Source organism: Maniola hyperantus, chromosome 4 (assembly GCF_902806685.2).
Source record: "Maniola hyperantus chromosome 4, iAphHyp1.2, whole genome shotgun sequence".
Lineage (NCBI taxonomy): Eukaryota > Metazoa > Arthropoda > Insecta > Lepidoptera > Nymphalidae > Maniola > Maniola hyperantus.
The window spans coordinates 13,403,765-13,426,206 of record NC_048539.1 but is presented as its reverse complement, the minus strand read 5'-3'; the positions used below and the strand labels follow the sequence as shown (position 1 = coordinate 13,426,206).

The following is a 22,442-nucleotide window of genomic DNA, read 5'->3' as shown; positions in this document are numbered from 1 at the left end:
GCGCACGATGGTCTGTATGCTACATCCAGCACCGCAGCCTTGAGCTGACGTACAGCCGGGATGGATGGTGAATAAAGCGCTTTAGTAACAGTAATACGGGTACCCGTTGGCACCCTTCGGGTACGGAAGCTTAAAACCCAGTATACAGTTGAATTATTCCGCTGAAGCCTTAAACAAATGGAAATTGAATAGGCTTTTCAAACGTTTATTAAACCTTTGACGATCCATCCACCCGAAAGCTCCCGGTCAGCTTTTTTAAACAGCGGGACAAAAGAAACTGTCTAACCATTTTGTCCAATATCAAACTTTCGAATATTCAACGTCTATTTTCAATCGTTCATCAATTGCTTACTCAACTGCGGGGACTCCCAAAAAGACGGTTATGTGTAAGACCTATAGGTATGTACCAACGTCATAATAGCTATCTGCATGCCAAATTTCAGCCCGATCCGTCCAGTAGTTTGAGCTGTGCGTTGATAGATCAGTCAGTAACCTTTTCCTTTTATATGTTTATATAGATAGATATAGTAAATGAACCACTATAATAATTTCTATCATTATTCCATGTTATTGTTCACCAGAACTTCAGTTTGAAAAGCTGCTATAAATGTCACTTTCAGAACTTATATAAACGTTATCATCTTAACCTTTTGTCGACAACAATAATTAGTCTTGTAAATTATGAAATACCTACTTTTCAAGCACATTTTCCTTGCAACTTTGCCCTTATTTTATACCTGGGCAGTTTTCTTCAAACAATCTTGGAATTAATGAATTTGATAATCCATTCTTCCATTAATTTATATGTACATTTAATAGTAATATCCCTATCATTATTAAAAACTAGACGATGCCGCGACTTCATCGTGTAGTCGTGGGCAATAGAAAAGAAAGTAATTCTATGTAAAAAGTATTGAATTGTTAAGATTCTTTGCCGAAATTTTTATTAAATTACATCGTTGAAATATTTTAACGCCTTGCGCCTACTAAAATAAAATAATAAATATTGCTTTCCCTGAAACTGCTATATAATATAATATATATAGAATCTGAAACACATTCGACATATTAAGTTGTATACGGTGGCTAACTATCTATATCAGCACAGACATGAGAATCAATAGATCTAAATAGTCACTCATAGACCGGGCAAAGTGAAAAGCAAAAGTGCGGACCAAGGTGAGACGACGAAGAACAACTAGAGTGTACGAAAATACACAAAGATTAAAGCGTTTGGAAGACTCATTTCCAAGTTTGTCTAGGCAGTTCGTGGAATTGGACTGTGCTATCAATCATTCGCTAAACGCGCTAAATTAATATCATCAGATGAAGTTTCTCTTCAGCCCCGGATCTAGGGGGGGGGGGGAGAGGGCTTAGGCCGGAGCCCGTGCCCCGGGCGGCAAATTCAGAGGGCGGCAAATTCAAGCTTGGTAGACTATGCACTATTAAGCATTATCGCAACTTTGCGATTAGATACTTATGGACTTCTCTATGGGGCGCGTAGTCATAGGAAATATTATAGTGTGGCAGCGTGGTGCATGATTGAAAGTTGAAACTGCTGCTCACATATACATTGTAAATATATACCGAAAATATGTGAGCAGCAGTTTCATTCCTGCACCACGCTGCCACAATAGTTTTTGAGTCTCCGGTACCGAACCCAAAAAGCGCAGATAAATCCACAGAGAAAATTCTCTTTGTGGATTTATCTCCGTAACAAATGTCTTAAACATCACATGCGATCTCCCAGAAACCCAAGAACAAATAAATAAATAAAAAATTGTTTCTGATAGCTTGGAATAAGTGAGTGAGTGAGAATATGGAACAAAGACGAGCAAGGTGGGAGAACGCTAAGTCGAAGAAAAAGTCTTATGAGTGTGATTAAGATATGTACGAGTTACTATCAAATGAGTGGAAACAATAATCCAAAACGTCTGCGGGACTCACTAGCTGCCAACTTTGTCCTGACAGTTCGTGGAATTGGCCTGCGATATCAATCATCCGGTAAACACGCTGAGTTAATACCATCAGAAGAAGTTTCCCTTTGCGGATTTATCTGCGTAATTCGTCAGCCCTGTTACATTTAATATTTATCTTTGAAAACGGTTTTCATCTGAAATTCACGGTAAGCTTAGCTAGGATCACCTTGAATTTACGAATAGCTGGTTCCCAATGGTAAAATATTTTTATGTATATTTTAAATAGCAAAGTTTCATCATATTGAATGCTTAAAGCGAGCAAAAAAGCAAGCGGGTTACGTGATGTGAAGTGGTAGAACATTTGCAGCACCAGATGATCCGCCAATGTGTTGCTGGCTTTTCAGGAATCTGTTCATCCGCCCTTTGAATGACCCTATGAAAATAATTAAAACTAGCTTAAACGAATTCTGACCGATTAGTAAGCAGGTCTACTGAGCACGGATCTCCTCTTAAGAGTGAGAAGGATTGACTTTGACTTTGATTTTGGCCATAGTCTACCACGCTGACCAAGTGCGGATTGGCAGACTTCACACATCTTAGGAACATTATGGAGAACTCTCAGGCATGCAGATTTCCTCACGATGTTTTCCTTCACCGTTAAAGCAAGTGATATTTAATTACACATAACTCCGAGAAGTAAGGTGTGTGCGTGTCGAACCCCCGACCTCCGATTAGGAGGTGGACGTCCTAACCACTAGGCTATCACAGTTTATAATATTCTTATTCATACCAATCATCATAATTTTATTGCGTTAAGAATAATAGATATTTGTAATAAGGACACTAATTTATTTATTCAAAGGATTGTTGTTGTTTTCGTGACGACGAATAAAAGAAACGACCCGAGGAACATCGGTTCACTGCTTGGTTCACTGGTTATTGGTTACATCTTCCAAGGCAACTGGCATTTCCGGTCACCCTCCTTGACATACCTGCGTACCAGAGGGTGACCGGAAATGTACCTACGACTGTCGTACTATCACTATCTCAGTACCCATAATATAAATGCGAAAGTGTGTTTGTTTGTTGGGTTGTCCTTTAATCCCGTCTCTCTCGGAGAAACGAATCGATGTGATTTTTGCATGGGTATAGTTAAAGATCTGGAGATGATATTAGCTGCTTTTTATACCGGAAAATCAAGGAGTTCCCACGGGATATTTAAAACCCTAAATAATTATTTTCTGTTTTTTAAAGTTCCGTACCTCAAAAGGAAAAACGGAAACCTTATAGGATCACTTTGTTGTCTGTCTGTCTGTCGGTCTGTGAAGAAACCTACAGGGTACTTCCCTTTGACCTAGAATCATGAAATTTGGCAGCTAGGTAGGTCTTATAGCAGACATTCGGGGTAAAATCTGAAAACCGTGAATTTAAGGTTGCATCACACTAAAAAAAATCTGCTCATGAACTAATAATTAGCATATTCAATTTTCGAAATAAGATAACTATATCAAGTGGAGTATCATAATATGAAAGGGCTTTACCTGTGCATTCTAAAACAGATTTTTATTTATTTTTATGTTTTTATGCATCATAGTTTTTGAATTATAGTGCAAAATGTCGAAAAAATACGACTGTAGTACGGAACCCTCGTTGCGCAAGCCTGACTTGGTCGGTTTTTTTAGAAAGCAAGACGAAAAATTATATTCAAAATTTTAAAAGTCAAATGTTGCCTACTAAGAAAACTCCTTCTAAAGTTATTTTACTGATATATCAAACATTTTGCACCTGAACTCTCAGGCTATGGAGGAAAACTACGAATAACAATATACTATAACATATCTACTATGTTATTCGTAGGCGGTGGCGGACAATGACCTTTATCGCAATATAGTCTGTAAAAGAGAAGTCATAACAACAAAGCCGCAGCTAGGAATTGATTTCGGGGCGGGCTTTTATCAGGACCAAACTTTTACTGAACCTTTTCAGAAAAACGTTTTTTCGTCCAACTTGATCGGGTTCCAATCGAAGACATAATTATTATAACTATTTGAAAAGCAAAACGAAACGTGCAATAAGAAAGAAAACTATGGTGAGATAAAACGCTAAATTAAAGAGCCAGCGCAGCGAGCGCCAATTTTTATTAAAACATTTTGGGACATCCATGGACGAGTGTAGGTATATCTACATTTTAACTTTCTATTATTAATCAATTATTTTGCTTCATTTCTGAGGCGTTTGAACTGAACCCCCTACGGTAATAATAAGTACACTGATACGAAGTGAACAAATTATCGAGCTACGTTTCTAGGAGAAGTGTAGGTATCCTTATAAAATACCGAGACAAATATTTTAACATAATAGTCTTGCCTGGGAACAGTTTAATATCAGGCCAATTTTAATGAAAATATACTGTTATTGCCTAGCATGTTCCACGTACACATCATTCTTTATTTTGTATTATTTTTCCAAGAGCTTTGTGCGCAACGTCTCCAACAATTTCAATGTTGTATACATTATATAAGTTAATGTTTTACTTTCGAATTTTGTCTTTATAATACCTACATTTTTTTAAATATCTAAGGTGACCATATTTTCCTAAGACCCTGCCGGGTCACAACTTGGGTGAAGGGAAAGGTGAAATAAAAACAAAACGTGATAGACAATTTTTCGTGAAAATTCTTCACAACTCGTCTTGAAATTAATTTTACATTGAAGAATATCTTCCAAGTGTCGACTCCAAAGTCACTCGTCGTCCGTTTATAGCGAGGACATAAATGCGCTCTAACTTGCGTTGTGTATGATTGATTGTTTCATATCTGTTGAAAAATCTCATAGCTCCGGGAACGTAGGGCTACCACTGTTGAAAACGGTAACATATCCCTATGTATAGTACCCGACAGGAAATATTGCATTTCAGCGTTGTAGAGCGTCGTCTCTGCAACACATACTTTAAATGAAGTTTCATCGGTCTCAACGACGGAGAGAACACTCTACGAAACTATTGTCTCTTTCTAAAGTTCGATGTACAATATTTTCTGTCGCGTACTGTGTCATGTCTGAGTTCCCGCAGGAAGAACTCAAAAGATGCCGAGCGTAGGTAGCTCTTACAAGTTATAATGCTTTTACTGTCTTGAAATGTATTTAACAATGGTAGATGCATCCGACTATTCGTAAGTACTGGTAAAAGTTTATTCGAATAAAAAGATTTTTATTTTTATTTTATTTTTATAATATATCGCCTTTATGATACTATTGTTAATAAAATGAACAACTAAATACAACTCATACTTATCCAAGAACAAAGCATTTAGGAAAAGGGGTAAAAAATACAATAAAACTAAACTAAGTATAGGGCAGATTTTGAGCAAAGTAGGTTTACCTTTTTATCGGGTTGTTATAAAGTTTTATGTTACAGTTAGTACTGTTACTATAAATCGAGTCCCTGCGGTTAGGTGATAAAAGCATCATAAATCATAGTTATCCATCGAGCAATACGTTAAAGAGTCGACATAGCGCTGTTGTGTGATACAAAAATCACTGAATACTGAAAACTAAAAACTAAGAACGATGATCTAAAAACTATGAAGCGAGAAGAGATTAATTTCATCGTACGATCCTTGCCAATTAGGACGATGACTATAGTGGGATATTCCACAAATTTCTCGTCCACAAATTAAAAGATACACAGGGAGAGCTATGTTATCTCTCTCAGAGATAAAATCCGGAACGATCCGACCGACATAGCTCATAGGATTAGCGCTGAAGTGGCAATGGGCAGGTCATGTCTGTCACAGAACTGACGGCCGTTGGGGCTGACATGTTCTGGAGTGTAAACCACGAACTGGCAAGCGCAGCTTGGCTCCAACCCGCTGGTCCGATGACCTGAAGAAGCGGGAAGCGGGTGGATTAGAAAGACGGAAGACCGTGTTTGGTGACGCACTTTTGCAAAGTCCTATGTCCAGCAGTGGACACATACAGGCTGATGTAATGGAATGGAAAGTTAAAAAATATAACAGTTAGAAAAACTTCTTCAAAAATCAATTTTTTTTCGGATTTCAATGTTTTCACAAACGAATTTCGGGATAAATACTTATATATATTTAAAAAATCCGGTATTCGAAAGCCCTAGTGAGAAGATACCAGGATTTTGCTTATTAGAAAGCTACATAATATTTTGGACTAAGTGGTCCGGTAACTTAACTCTGAAAAGCGTGGCGTATAACTTCTCCCTTTCAAGGGAAGGAACACCGTTGCATTTTGTAGTTATCACATAGATTTGGGTCAAGGCAGCCTCACAATGGCGAATAGATGTAACTTATAGTCGTAATGGTGGGAACCTCCCAGGCGTTTGGGTAATTTTACAAATGGCTAATGGAAGACGGTGCCAAGTTACGGCTAGAAAGCGAGGAATCTGTTATTTTTGTGAACCACATGGGTAGGTACCTCTACCTACTCGTATTTCTAAAAGAAAAACTTACCAAAAAAATTAAGAAATCGCTCTAGTTAGAATAGAAAATAGATCCAAAAAGTCATCATTATATCAAGTGCTCAATTCATCACGCTGGCTGCTACTTGTTCACCTCTCAGAATGAGAACGGTTTAGGCCATAGTCCACCACGCTAGCCAAGTGCGGTTCGGCATAGTTTACACACCGTTGAGAACATCATGGAGAACTTTCAGGCATGTCGGTTTCCTCACATGTTTTCCGCCATTGATCAGAAAGTGTGCTAGTTCAAAATCATAATTATGATAAGGTAGATAGTGTCTGCTCGTGTCTATGAAGGCCACAAGGCACACCACAGCTTACAAGCTCACATGATAACTTGTGCCATAGGGCAGTACTTTAGGTACCTATATTGAATGTCGAGCTACAGAAATGACCTTGCGATGGGCCCGAGCATTTAGAAAGGAAGAAACGGACCTTGTATGGTGACCCGTCCCGAAAGTAGGTGTGAGCAAGTTGCATTGCGCATCACTTTACTAGATTTCGTAATAATATTTATCTATAACTTGCTATCTGTGACACCGTCCCAAATGAGTTATTTTCTTCACAGCGCTGTTTCTCTCCATTTATATAATCATATCCCGTGGGAACTCTTTTACTTTCCGATAAAAAGTAGTCTATGTTCTTCCGCGGGATGTAAGCTAACTCTGTACCAAATTTCATCAAAATCGGTTAAAATGTTGGGCCGTGAAAAGCTAGCAGACAGACAGACAGACACACTTTCGTATTTATAATATTAGTATGGATTAGTATGGATAAGTAGACATCCTTTGTAGGTGCCGATGTTGGCTCTATTTAGGTACAAGTACATATTATCTAGGTATTGTACGATCTATCCTAGCCTAGCCTAGCCTAAAATGAAATATGTCTACTACTATATATTTAAGTACCTATACCGTCCAATAAATAAGAAGCAGGTTAGCCTTCTACAATTATTGTGACTATAAACGCTGATTGACTAAAAAGCTAGAAGGTGCCTTAAGTATTATATTATGCCGTGTTTGCTTGTTGGTTTGTCTTTCAATCAGGCTTCAAGGGATGGACAATACCTAGAGAGTGTAATACTTTCTATGCCGGAAAATCAAGGAGTTCCCACGGAATTTTTGGATACCTAAAGTCACGCGGACTAAGTTGGGGCTAGGTCATCATCTAGTACCTAAGTTGTAGCTAAATAATTGCTTTAATTTCGAGAAGAATTTTAATACTCAGCACTCCTCACATACCTACTTCAATGAGGCGGTTTTCTTTACGGCCGGCGTAGAAAACTTATTTCGAACTTAAGCTGCTTAACGAGCCGAATTGCGCCTATGAATGTAAATTTGATATTGCGTTTTTACTTTAAAGTTTTTAGGGTTCCGTACCTCAAAAGGAAAAACGGAACCCTTATCACATTGTTGTCTGTCTGTCTGTATATCTGTCTGTCTGTCAAGAAACCTAGAATTATAAAATTTGGCAGGTTACCTACCTTATAGCAGTCATTAGGGGGAAAATCTGAAAACTATGAATTTGTGGTTACATCACACAAAAATAAATAAGTTGTGATTAATGATCATGAACTAAAAATTAGTATGTTTAATTTTAAAAGTAAGATAACTAAGTATTTCAAGTGGGGTATCATATGAAAGGGCTTTACTTGTACGACATTTGTTGTATGATAAATGTAACGTAATTATGTTCTGGCCTATGCGCTTTATCCCAAATGCTATTTACGTAACCTCTGCAGAAACTCCCACGGCACCAATGCCATCATGACCCGCCAACATGGCCAATGCAATCACATGATAAGTTTTTCTCACTACCTACTTGTTGTTTCCTTACTAGTATTCGGACATTGAGAGACAACACAACACTTTGTAAAGAGCTTTGGACATATTTGCCCAATGCTCTTGTCCAATGCACTTAGCGAACGTATGAACAGTATCTCCAGGATGCAAGCTATCTTTGCACCCAAATAGATGATGCCAATTTCGTTAGCTGCAGATTACCCGGGGAATCTGCAATGAATCAATTTTTGACACGTTTAAGGACTTGACTAGGTAGGTAATAATAGAATAGAATAGAATTTATTTTTATTCAAGTAGACTTATTACAAGTTCTTATGAATCGTTAACTAGTTTAATTTACCACTGGTTCGGAATGCCGTTCCTACCGACAAGAACCAGCAAGAAACACGGCGGTTGCTCTTGCCTGAAAGTTCTCCATGTTCTCCAAGTTCTCCAAGTCATCCATATGCAGAATAAACGTATAACAGGCTCTCAGTTAATGCATATTAGAGGTAGGAAGTCATAAATTATTTGCCATAGATTTTTATTACCTACCTATGATGAAGAATCGATAGTAAGTAGGTAACCTACTTAGTACCCTAGTATCCTACGATATCTATAGTAAAGTAAAGTAAAGTAAAGGTAAGGTTTAGTAAATCTATAGTAGTATGTACCTATAATTAAAAAGTTAATTAAAGACAAGCGCAAAGAAAATTGATATTCTGCTGTTTCCTCAAATGAACTTGAAACGATTCTTAATCTAAGTTTGAAACATAAAAGAAAGGTCATTTCATTGACAAAACAAGGCTCTTATATGCTCATCTATACTAATTTAATATTGATACTAATAAATAAAATTGAAGTGTCTGTCTGTAATTTCGAAATAACTACCTCATATTAAGCTCATATGGTTATTTGAAGTGTACCATAACTGAATCAAACGTTTTTATAATTTTTGTCTATTATTCTCCCGTATTCTGACGGGACTTTCACAAACAAGTAGAAGATTAACCAGGGAGTAACATAGGCTACTTTTTTAACCGACTTTCAAAAAAGGAGGAGTCGTGTTTTTCTTACTAACTATTTGTATACATCGAAATCTCTGACATTACTGAACCGATTTGCGTAGTTTCTTTTTTCTTTGCGACGTTATCTAAATATATAAAAGGAAAAGGTGACTGACTGACTGATCTATCAACGCACAGCTCAAACTACTGGACGGATCGTGCTGAAATTTGGCACGCAAATAGTTATTATGACGTAGGCATCCGCTAAGAAAGGATTTTTGAAAATTCAACTCTTGAGGGGGTGAAATAGGGGTTCGAAATTTTGTGTAGTCCACGCGGACGAAGTCGCGAGCATAAGCTAGTTCCATAATAAAATTAGATTCCAACTTGTCTATCCTGATGCTGCAGGGAACCTGAACACCTAAATTGATGGGATTTAGAAACTGTCGGTTATTAATAATTGATATTGGAGGTACCTACCAAGTACACTATCGTTGAACTCGAAGGCCCAACTCCTAAACCCTGATACTGTAAGGAATTGCAATCCTAAATCGTGGTGATTTTAAAACTGGCCTACTAAGTCGGTTGGAAAAAGGAACAACTAAACCGATGCGCTACTAACATCCTAATCCTACTAACATTCCTATTTGCATTGGGCTTTGAAATGAGTATGTTACCTAGTTTCCGGCGGGACAGGAGTAGAGAAGGCGGGTAAAGACTCGGAGAGGCGCGAGGGGTGCAACGGATCGACGTCATTATTTTGCGTGGATATTACCTATAGTAAAGTAAAGCTATAGTAAACCTATAGTAGACCTGGAAAATGGAGAGTGACATAGGCTGCTTTTATCTCGGAAAATCAAAGAGTTCCCACGGGATTTCTAAAAACCTATATCCACGCGGACGAAGTGGCGGGCATCATCTAGTTTCCGAATATAAAGAGAATCCGATTGTACTTGGTATTGGTAAACATAAGGCTTGAGTGAACGTTTACAAAAAGTGCTTTGACCTCATAGGAACATAGGAATAATACGTTTATCCAGAGGCGGATTAAATTTCGAAAGCGCCCTAGGCAAGTAGGTACCTCATAGGCGCCCCTCTAACAGCCATATTAAAGAAGAGGCAGTTTCGGTCACTCCAAGAAAATATTACTTAGTACGGTAGGTTGGCCAGGTAATGGAACTCTACATGATCGCGCGCGCCCCTTCGTAACCTCGCGCCCCTAGGCACGTGCCTAGTTTGCCTTAGGTATGATCTGCCTCTGCGTTTATCTATGTTTCGCCCCAGCCTCAGCTTGTTTTAATGTGCCTCTATTAAACAAAAGCTATTGGCGTATCGTCCGCTACTTACTTTGAAAAAACCCTTAATAAAAAAATAAAAAATAAGATAAAATATTTCTACAACAGAGATACGATTACAATACATTTGTACCTTGCCTTTAGATTAAAAAGATAATAAAACTGGAAGAATCTATACTTAATTACTTACATATTATTCTAAAATATTCTGCAGTGGTTTTGCCGATGTTAAACAAAGTCACATTTAAATATTACGGTCGTTAAAATTCGAACCACGTCTTGAAACATAAACCTGTATCCGAGCCACAACCATGTACCTACCTACTAGAGAACTCAAGAGATATAAAGCAGAAAGAGGTGTAAAGTGACACATCTAGGAGTAGACACATAACTGAAGGGAATCTTGACCTCCGACACTAGAAGCTGACCCAAAGGCCTCGCTTTGCAATTTCGTACGTATGAAAAGCAAAGTGAGCACGGCTGTAAAGTATCCGTATTAGTCCGTCCCCAGGATGCAAGGCATCATCTCTGTAACAAATTTCGAAAAACATGAAACGGCTACAGCATACTTTAAAAATCCCGTGGGATCACAACGATTTAGGCATGGAATTCCTTGCAGCATCAGGGCTGAAGAGTTGGGTCCTCGAGTTCAACGATAAAGTCTTTACTTGGTAAGTGCCTCTAATATCAATTTATAACCGACAGTTTCTAAATCGTATCTTATCTAGATTGAGGAGTTGGAATCCATTTTTTTATAGGACAATGTCATAAAGTTTCTCTATCGATTAAAAAAATATACGCAAATTGGTTCAGAAATCTCGGAGTTTTCTATGTAGATATGTAGAAAGATTCAACTCCTCCTTTTTTAAAAGTCGGTTAAAAAGTAGACTATGTTACTCCTTGGTTAATTTTCTAGTTGTCTGTGAAAGTTCCATCAAAATAGGTTCAACCGTTCCGAAGATTAGCTCGTTCAAACAGACAGATAAACAGACAAAACAGTTAAAATAACCATATGACCTTAATTAATAATATTAGGTAGTTATGAGCTTGATTTTAGGAAGCGATTACTACCCTGTATTTTATGGACCCGTGGTCCAATAGTTTGACAGTGAAAAGCTGCTTATAATCTCTCCCCTTAGGGTAGAACTGCGTTACATATTTTAGCGCAGATTAAATAAAATAAGTACAGCGTCTTCACCGGATCCTCATAAATATTGCCTGGACAGAATATACAAAGAACATCCGGCGTGTTTATTCTTTTGTTTTAAGTTTAAAATAATATACTAGTGTTGTGAAGGCGGACACTATCTTTATATTATTAAGGTAGCATCACATTCACATGAAGGAATGCTCCAATTCCTTTGACTAAATGTGTATAGGAACATGTTTATTGTATATCCTCAAATCAATTTAGATAATATGATGTATGTGGTGGATAATAACAATTTTGCAACCTACGGCAGTATTCTATGAAGATAATCCCCTTTCTTTTATCATCTGTCAAGAATCGATCTGTCGATTACGAAAAATCTACATCAATCATTGCTACAGCCTCAATTGCTGTGATTGGTAGAATTTATAGTAATTTTGCCTCAACAATGCATTTTAGCCAATAGCGAGAGAGTGTCGACCAATCAGAGGTGATTGCGATCGTTACAATGTAGAATGTCATTTTAACGTAATCAAGCCGCTAAACTCTGATCGCCCTTTTTCAATCAAGAATATTCACACCCATAGATAACAGTAGTTCACAGTTCACACCCAAAAAGCCCATTCATATCGACTCTACCGACCTGACAAGGAATCCAATCTAATCCAATCCAATCTATCAGCCTGTTTGCGTCCACTGCTGGACATAGGCATTTCCAAGAGCGCGCCACCAAACACGGTCCTCCACCTTCCTCATCGCCTATGTTGGTCACTTTTGTTCTTCTGCGAATATCCTCTTTCCGGATTTTATCCCTGAGAGTGATACCCAACATAGCTCGCTCCATAGCATGCTCAGCGACTTTTAGACCTCGTTTACAGAGACGCGGGGCGTCGCGCGTTGCGATGGGCGGCGCGGCCCGCAGTTAATTTAAACATAATATTATGGCGTTGTATGAGTGCGTTTACGGGAAGCAATTTTATACGCGTTTGTTTGAGATGGAGCGTTTTTTGCGGCCGAGCCCGCGTATAGCATCGACGCGTCCCACGCGGCGTTCATCGTGGCGTTCATTGGCACGCGGTGGCAATTCTCGATGAAGCGATGCCCGCAGCGGAACCTTCTGCCAGTCTTTATTTGGAAATCGCGCGATGCCCGCCGCCGCGTGTAACGCTACACACTTCAAGGATTCGCCACGGGCACAGCGGCGGGCACCGCCACTCTTCCCGCCTCGCATCTCTATGAACAACATCGTATATTGCCATAATATGTTTGTGATTACGCGTGCGATGCTAAGTGTCGCTTCACGCGCCGCCGCACCGTAAACAAAAAAACGTACGACGCGCAACCGCCCCGCGTCTCCGTAAATGAGGCCTTAGTTTGTGGACAAGGAAGGACGGGGTGAAATGCGAGTCAAAGTAGCACCTTAATATTTACCTTTCTAGAATTATCTGGATCTTGCAAGTTACAATACAAGTCTTTCGTGTTTGTTGCTGGGAAAAACGCAAGCTTAGAAATGCTAGACAGCTTCCTTAAAATTTATCGGTACAAACTTCCGCAGTCGGTAATGTAAGTTTCATAAACTTGTAGTACTTACCTATTTCCAAGATGTTTCTAACTAGCAGAACTAATCGTACAGCAATTTAGAAATAAGTAAGTTAAATCGGATTTTTTTTTTAAACTAACAAGCTACATAAATAGCTTACTTGACCTATGATCTATATAACTTATTTATTTGAGTAAATATTTAAAAAGCTTTAAAACAAAAAACTCTACAAAGATTTTTTAAATAAATATAATGAACATAATCTACGTTTTGCAAAATATAATTTTTGTGTAAGTAGGTATAAGTATTAAAAGTTAAAACATGCCGTATCAACATTCCAGTACGCATCGTCACCTTGAGGACAGACCTTGGCTTTACGAGCGTCAATAAAAAAAGAAAGAAAAAGTAAAACCTCTTTGCATTTTTATCCTCACAGAAAGACAGCTAAAGTAGGTACCTACCTAACCTATTTTTGCTAGAGATGAATTTCATCAAAGTAACGCCTGTGGCATAAGCTGTTATAGCCTAGTGGTTAGGACGTCCGCCTTCTAATCGGAGGTCAGGGGTTCGATCCCGGGCACGCACCTCTAACTTTTCGGAGTGCGTTTTATTTAATTAAATATCACTTGCTTTAACGGTGACAGAAAACATCGTAGGAAACCTGCATGTCTGAGAGTTCTCCATAATGTTCTCAAAGGTGGAAGTCTACCAATCCGCAGCCAATAGCCAGCGTGGTAGACTATGGCCAAAACCCATCTCACTTTGACAGGAGATTCTCTCTCAGGCTCTGTAGTGAACCGGTGATGGGTTGATCATGATGATGATGAACGTCTGTGGAGACAAGGCGAGGAGACAGCTAGACGTAAATAAGTTTGTAAGTTCGAACCTTGTTCGAACAACGTCCAGTGAGCTATTATCGTAAGTACTTTCTATTCATCAGACTGGCTTCGTAAGAGAGTGTGCTAAGGACACAGACTACTTGGTTTACTCCTCGGTGGCTAAGGAACTATTCGATCTGGCTCTGCCTTCGCCATTTTACTATCGAACTACGAGGCATCGCAAGTGTCTGCAGTTGCACCCCTACATACCTACGAGTACCTACTCGAAATTCCACAAACTCATGCTAAGCGATTCGCTTCCTCGTTTCTAAAACTGCACTGGAGGAAACTAGAATACTAGCTTTAAATAATTATTATAGACTAGCTAGCTGATGCCCGCGACTTCGTTCGCGTGGGTTTAAGTTTTTATTAATCCCGTGGGAACTCTTTGATTTTCCGGAATAAAAAGTAGCCTATGTCAATCTCCAATGCAAAAAATCAGGTCAATCCGTTACACCGTTGCGACGTGATTGAAGGACAAACCAACAAACAAACACACTTTCGCATTTTTAATATCGGTAGTGATTTCGTTCAAAAAGTCCAAAAAAGATTTGAGGTTCAATCTATGTATTGTATGGGGAAAACGAATGCAGGAATGGCAATTCTTCTACTTAGTAACTCTTCGCCTATCATCATGAGTAACCCATCACCGACTTACTACAGAGCATATGGGTCCCGTCTCCTGTCAAGTGAGAAGTCTCGCCTGTAAAAATAATACTTACTTATCTTTTTAGTTTTGCATTTTCACTGTAGAATCATCGAGCACGAATAATTTTATTCCTAGAACTAGAATTAATTATTGGAGTTCCAGTATGCAGTGGCAACTGGCAAACAATCTAATGTTCCGCTTTACAGACAACAATCTATTGCGTCTCAATAATAATTATAGTTATTATGCATTCAAATATTATCTAAAATTCCAGTTTTTTATGGTTATTGATAACGAGGAAATAATTAACTCTATTCAAGAACTGAATTATAAGTAGGTGTACTTATTAATAGTTTATTTAAGAGTGAATAAACTATTAATAAGTACACCTACTTATTAGACTTTGTAAAGTCCTAAAGGCGTTATAAAGGCGATACAATGCTGGGAATCCAACGTGGGACACTAATTTGAGAGAGAGCGTTCTCATTACTGCGTTAAAAATCCCATTTTGTAAAAGCATTGACGACCTCCCTGGCGCAGTGGTAAGCGCTGTGGTCTTATTTGTGGGAGGGCCCGGGTTCGATTCCTGGCAGGGATTTGGAATCTTAAAATTTCTGGTCTGGTCTGGTGGGAGGCCTCGGCCGTGGCTAGTTACCACCCTACCGACAAAGCCATGCCGCCAAGCAATTTAGCGTTCCGGTACGATGCCGTGTAGAAACCAAAAGTGTATGTGTTTAATAAAAACTGCCATACTCCTTCCAGGTTAGCCCGCTCCCACCTTAGACTGCATCGTCACTTAACATCAGGTGAGATTGCAGCCAAGGGCTAACTTGTATCTGAATTAAAAAAAAGCATTACTAAATTTACTACCGCTACTTTATAAAACAAAAGCTCTACCACAACTTTTGTAGGGAAATAACCATTTACCAGAAAACGTCTTTTTTCATTGTACATTTTCCGGTTACTCGAATGACAATGGATAAAATAAAGTAGAACGATCTATTTATAGACGAAGATGTTCCAAAGCGAGGGTTGTGAATAAAAATGAGACCGTGGCCTGAGAGGCATAACAATCAACCTCAAACTGGTACGATAGTTTGAGAGCCGGTGGTAAGATTTTTACACAATTGGGTATTTTCCTACTTTTGAATTTGATAAATATTATTACTTTATTATAAACAAGATGATGCCCGCGACTTTGTCCGCGTGGATTTAGGTTTTTGAAAATCCCGTGGGAACTCTTTAATTTTCCGGGATAAAAAGTAGCCTATATTCTTCCCCGGGATACAAACTATCTCTGTACCAAATTTCGTCAAAATTGGTTGAACGGTTGAGACGTGAAATGCTAGCAGACAGACAGACAGACACACTTTCGCATTTATAATATTAGTATGGACTAGGATAAAAATAATGGTCAGTACGCTGAAAAATACTTATAAAGATTTACAAAGTTACAGGCATTTTAATTTTGGAGTGGGAAGGAAGGGAAATCTTCTATCCCTTTCTCGCAATACGAAAATTTGTATGAAACCGCACGAAGCTACTATGGCATTACTAAGGTGTGACGTCAAAATGCTATATTGCTATATCGCTGTCTAATCAGAAATATTAAAATGCTTATAACTTTTTTGTTGTTTGATCGATTTAATTAGTTTTTCCAGTTTACGTTATTATTTTTATCCTTGTTTATAATAAAGTAATAAAAAAATTCGAGTCAAATACCCAATTTGTCTGGTTCATACAAGCCTAAATGCTTTGGTGATGGCCTTGTAGTTAAGATTTTGGTCTTCTATTTGGGAGGTTTCAATCACACACTTCTAACTTTTCACAGTTATGCGTGTTTTTAGCAATTCTCTCTCTCTCTCCGGTCGTTCCTTCATTGCTGAAGATCGTGGTTCTGGCAAACTGCCCTCGAATGGCTTATCTGTTTCCATCGGCTTCTGTCGGTGGCCATTTTTATAATGTGATGAAATCCACACCTGCTGGACTCCTTTAGCTGGTCGGACCACCTAGTTGGTGAGCGGCCTCTCGGTCTTTTGCCCTCAGTGTTGCCCGTCACTATGAGCTTTTCTAAGCTGTCGTCCCCCCGCCGTATGCGTTTTTAGCAATTAAATATCCTGAAAACCTGTATGCCTGAGAGTTCTCTATAATATAGGTATTGTAAAAATATGGTGTGTGAAGTTTGTTAATCACACTTCTCCAACACGGTAGACTATGGCCTAAGCTCTTCTCATTCTGAGAGAAGATGCGTGTTCAGTAGTGGGCTGGGCCGGTGATGGCTTGAGAATTGAAATAATGTTGGTGATGATGATGCCTGGTAAGTTTTTTTCAATGACAAGTAACCTCATTTGCAATTGAAAGTAGCATCGGTTTTTTAGGGTTCCGTACCTCAAAAGGAAAAACGGAACCCTTATAGGGTCACTTTGTTGTCTGTCTGTCTGTCAAGAAACCTACAGGGTACTTCCGGTTGACCTAGAATCATGAAATTTGGCAGGTAGGTAGATCACTTCCCATCAGGTGTGATTGTGGTCAAGCGTATATCTATAATGAATAAAAATAAAAATAAAAAAATAAAAATGCTTATACTATTCGCTTACTACGCTTAGTTGGAGGAAAAGAGGTATTTTTTTAAGTTACACCTGACACTAAATCTCCGCCAGCTCCTGGTATACACCACTAAGTTCAATGATTCAACGCACAAACAAGTGGTGATACTCCTATCGATTTAAAAAGACAGCTTGCCGATTCACATTCGATATTAGTGAAGAGCGTTTAGCACAAGGTGGATTGCAATTGGCGAAACCAGGTGACTATTCTGTAAATTTTCCTGTCATTTTTTAACAAGGCCTAGGCTTAGCACCGAACTCGTGAATCGTAATATTAAAGAATCACTACTATTGCGGCTAATTCTGTTAAACACACTCTCTAAGTAAAAATATTTTTTACGCTGTTGATTACGAAGAAATAAATAAAATAAACTAAAATGACAGGTCTGTAGGTAGCTGTCCCTTTTAAAATGAAAAATTGAAAAATAAGGATTTTGAAACTGACAATTTAGTGTAGCTTAGAAATTGTGTGCTTGTATGCCCATTGTTGTAATTAGCTGAATTTATATGGTAATATTGCCGCAACTATTTAAATTTTTAGCCAATCTTAAAACATTGCCAGCGGATCAAATGTGATAGAGTAGAGACCAACTTTGGTGCTAGGCCTACAGGTCGCGATTAATCTCTTCAATCAAGCATTTGTCAACAATTTTGACAACGAATGAGCGCTCGATTGCCATCTCATCTGATGAATGACCATACAGTATAAGATAGAAGTATGTTCATTAACCTAGCGCTATCCTAGAAGACGCGCAGCAATTTTCAAACCCATAACTCTTATCAGTTTCTGTTCAGTTACGGTATTTAAACGATAAATTGGTTAGTGGTACGGCGTCATCAATAGGTAGTAACTAGCCACAATCAAAGCTTCCCATCATATCAGAAATGATCCAATCTAGGAATTATGATTTACCTAATTGACCCAGGCAGTAAACGTAATGCAAGACCTCCCATTTATGAAACCACAGCGTCTATCACTGTACCAGGGAAGTCGTCAAATCTCCATACTTAACTCAAGAGACCTAACAGCGACGATCTCGTTCGATACTAAGTTTTGTACTAAAAATACAAAATAACATCCAAGAAGTAGTTAATGGATGTATACACCCGCTGATTTAAAGAGGTAGCTAATTAATTCGCGAATGTTAATAATTACTAGCGTATTATGTCTAGTCGGGTAACCGAAGTGAAACAAGAGTGGTAAGTAACTGGTAAGTGACGTTCACATTCACCTGCGCCTGAGACGACTCAGTCATACTTGGTATACCGAACCAGTCGCTTCCATTTTCAAACGTGTTTCAAATTTTTTTCGTTTACTTTTTCCTCGAGTGCGTGTTGCCAGTTCCACAATTTTCATACGTGAGTTATTTTATTTTTTCTATTTTGTTATGAGCGGTTATTTTTTATTGAAGGCGTCTTTTATTTCTTAAGACATTTACCTAAAGCTTAGAAATAATAAAAAAACTTACCATAGAAATAGATGCAAACTTTTGCAAGTACATCTTGAATTTGAAAATGGTTTTAATTAAGTTTTCTGGTTTTACTGCCAAAACAGAAACAATAGACCTTTTATAAAATAAGCAGTACTAAATTCAGCTCAAACATTTTCTCTATTTTCCGCGAAATGTTTACTTTTTTTGTTTTTTAAAATATTTTGTGCACGTTTGAATTTATAAAGCTGAGAAATCATGAAAAAAGGACTTATTAATTTATAGTCTTACCGATCGATAATAATTTTAAGTTTCGTGTAACCTATAAAAGGTCTGCTGCGCAATTGCGGGAGAATGACAGCTACAATGTCACGATCACAATCATCTCTGATTGGTTAGCGCTCGCTCATTATTGGCTACAATGCATTGTTGCAACGAGAATCGCACAAATTCAGCCAATCAGAACATTTGAGATTGTAATAATGATTGATGCAGGTTTTAGACAATCGCCCTACAGATGCCGGAACCTAGAGCGGTAAAAATGCGTGAAAAAAAAAATTATGTCACAGATCGTGAGCACATGGATAGTGAAAGTTGTGTTCAAAGTGTAAAGATATATTCGTATGACTATTTTTACATAATAACATGTAATAATCGCGTATTATACAATGGAGATCGCACTAAAAATGATTCATTCATATTAATTAGCTAGTTAGTACCGGTTCGCATACCTAACAGCGTAAAATGTTAATATTATTTGAATAGAGGTGATTTATATATTAAGTAACGGGACTTCGTTGCGTAAATTTAGATTTTTGAAAATTCCGTGGGAACTCTTTTGTTTTCCGGGATAAAAAGTGCCCTATGTCACACTCCAGGTCTTTGCAAAAAATCACGTCGATCCGATACTTCGCTGCGAGTTGCGACGTGATTGAAGGACAAATCAACAAACCGTTAAACCAACAAACAAACACACGTTCGCATTTATAATATTAGGGATGGGTAGGGATTAGGTTTAGTGTTTAATCCTTTTAATTAGTTTTAAGTGAATATACTTGCAAATTGTATCCGATATTGATTAAGAATATTGTTACGGAGTTACGACTATTATATATTCTGTGGTTACGGGTAGTCGGTTTGCCTAGAATCTAGATATTTTATTTATAAATTAAATTTAAGCATCTAAAATGCCAGTCGTGGCATCGCTACCTTTTTTCCTCAGCTCATTAAATATGAAAAACAAGTTATCCTTTGCAAGCTAAGTTAATATTATCAGAAACATACCGAAATCCTTATGATCTAGTTGTGAACCTGATCAGCGATCACAGAGCAAGGAATTCGCAGATTATTATTACGCTGACCTTTCAGTCGAACTAGTTACATTCAATAGGGCTCGAATACTCCCTGTCGCAGACAGTCGATAAATTTAGAGCCTCAATAGCTCAGCGTTTAAAGGTGCGGACTGAAAAGGGCCTTGGACTGTAGTGATAAAATGACGTGATTATTTGTATAGCGGTAGTTTATGGGGCTAGAATTCATTATTAAAGAGAGTTATTTAAAAAAGCCGTGTTTTTAATCCTTTTTAAAATGATTAATTATTAACATTATGCTGTACGAAAAGCGATTAATGGCGTTACATGGCGTAAACAACAAATATTTTTCCATTTTTCAAAATAAAAATATTTTCCCGCCGAAATTACTCTATTTATATGTTAAGAAATTGAAAAAAATTGTTCTCTACTATTGATTTTTTAGCCTCATAAACTACGGCTTTACAAAACATATCATTTTGTTACTACAGTCCAAGACCCTAATCCGAAAAGTCACCGGATCAAACCCCACCCGTTGCACTATTGTCATACCTACTCTTAGCATAAGCTTTACGCTTAATTGGAAGGGAAAGGGGAATGTTAATCAAGGGCCGTGGCTAAAATAGTAGGTGAAATATAACAAATCGGCATCGGTCCGAAATTTCGGCCCATGCATTTGAATTACGGTCCTTTATCCACGCGACTTGGGAGACCTCTCGACCGAATGGCCGAGTTGCCCTTTTGCAATTTTGACGACAAATCGGGCACCGATTAGTCCACCACTGATAGAGTTTGACTCTATTAGTGCCGCTACATGATTTGATTTTATCAGGATTTGGTGGCGATATAAGCATGTCTGGAGTAGTCTGGATTTATCCATGATGATGGCAACTGTAGTGGGAACTACAACAGTGAGACAGGACTGGTTACATGTTATCGGTCTGTTGCAGGTGGACAAAAGTGTCTACAGCTTAGTTTCAATAATCTAACCTTTGACATAATTTGTTGTGTGTTGTGTTGAATGGACAATCTACATAATTAAGTAGACAGCCGTCTTGAGCTATTGTAAAATCAAACACCGCTTCTTAAAGCGGATTTTACAATAGCTAATCGTCTGTGTAGTAAGCTACACAGACGATTTCAAATAGATATCAGTCTCAGGTAAAAGTCAGTCGTTCGAGTGAGGCTTTATGCTAATTTATCGTAACATAAGGACTTTAATTTGTATGTATGAGCGGAGTCGAGTATATTTTGCTAAATGAATCGAGTCATGTTTGTTAATAAAAAGAGTCTGTTGAAGAAAAAACGAGCAATAAGTGAATACGCTATGCTTAGGTTAGGTAGATATATACGCATTTTATTTTACACAAGGGATACAGAATATAAATAACTAGCCCGCGACTTCGTTCGCGTGAATTTAGGTTTTCAAAAATCCCGTGGAAACCGGGGTGGGTTCACCCCGCACACCCGCACAGCCCCCGCGCTAATCCGGTGCGGGCGAGCGTGGGTGACGTGCGGGTGTGCGGGGCGTCCCCTCGCCTCATACCCCGATTGCCATCACTATACATCTTTACAGGAACAATAATACCCAAACCCAAAATAACCAAAATCAAATCTACAGCAAGAAGATATTAATATCTATTTGTTTTTATTAGTTCCCAAATATTGAATTCGAATTTTCCGATTCTGCGCTATAAGACCTTTAGCAGTGGCGTGCACAGACTTTGAAGCCAGGGTAGACATTAGTTAGGTAGGAACCAGTTTACTGGCAGGTCATAATGAAAATATGCATTGAGCTATTACAACTGGGGTACGCAGTGCATTTATGCCTCTATGACCTGCACGCCTCTGCCCATTAGCATTTACCATAGATTTTGTTGGTCTGTGGCGCTTAAAAATCTTTATTATTGTTATATTTGCTACATTGCCAAACTAGACTCGTTATCCAACACAATTGTCCAACCGCTAGGTATCGCTAACACTATCAACCTCTAAATAAAATGGAATTCGACGCACGTAAATGAATTGACTAACAGTTATATGCAAATTTGCACGCATGCATTATCAGCTCTAAATTAGGATAAAGGACATGCCTAGCGCACATAATATATTTGACACTAGATGATGCCCGCGACTTCGTCCGCGAAGATTTAGGTTTTTTAAAATCCCGTGTGAACTCATTCATTTTCCGAGATACAAAGTAGTCTATGTCCTTCCCCGGGATACAAGCTACCGCTGTACCAAATTTCGTCAAAATCAGTCTAACGGTTGGGCCTTGAAAGGCTAGCAGACAGACAGACAGACACACTTTCGCATTTATAATATTAGTATAGATGGATAGTCATAAGCATTATTAAGAATAGAGGTCAATAGAGATCTTGTGAGGATTGA

General features: G+C 38.3%; 1 protein-coding gene across 3 annotated transcripts in view; it reads left to right on the top strand.

Annotated features, from left to right (window-relative positions):
• The window catches only part of LOC117997196 (protein obstructor-E-like), a 147,941-nt gene that overhangs the window by 76,755 nt on the left and 48,744 nt on the right, over window positions 1-22,442 (top strand). For 2 of the 3 annotated variants that reach the window (XM_034985394.2, XM_034985393.2), the window contains exon 1: window positions 18,543-18,670. The exons of the other annotated variant lie outside the window; for it this stretch is intronic. The gene's annotated coding sequence lies outside the window, so the exon portion shown is untranslated. Of the gene's footprint in view, window positions 1-18,542; window positions 18,671-22,442 lie in introns of those variants that run through there. 3 annotated transcript variants of the gene reach the window in all.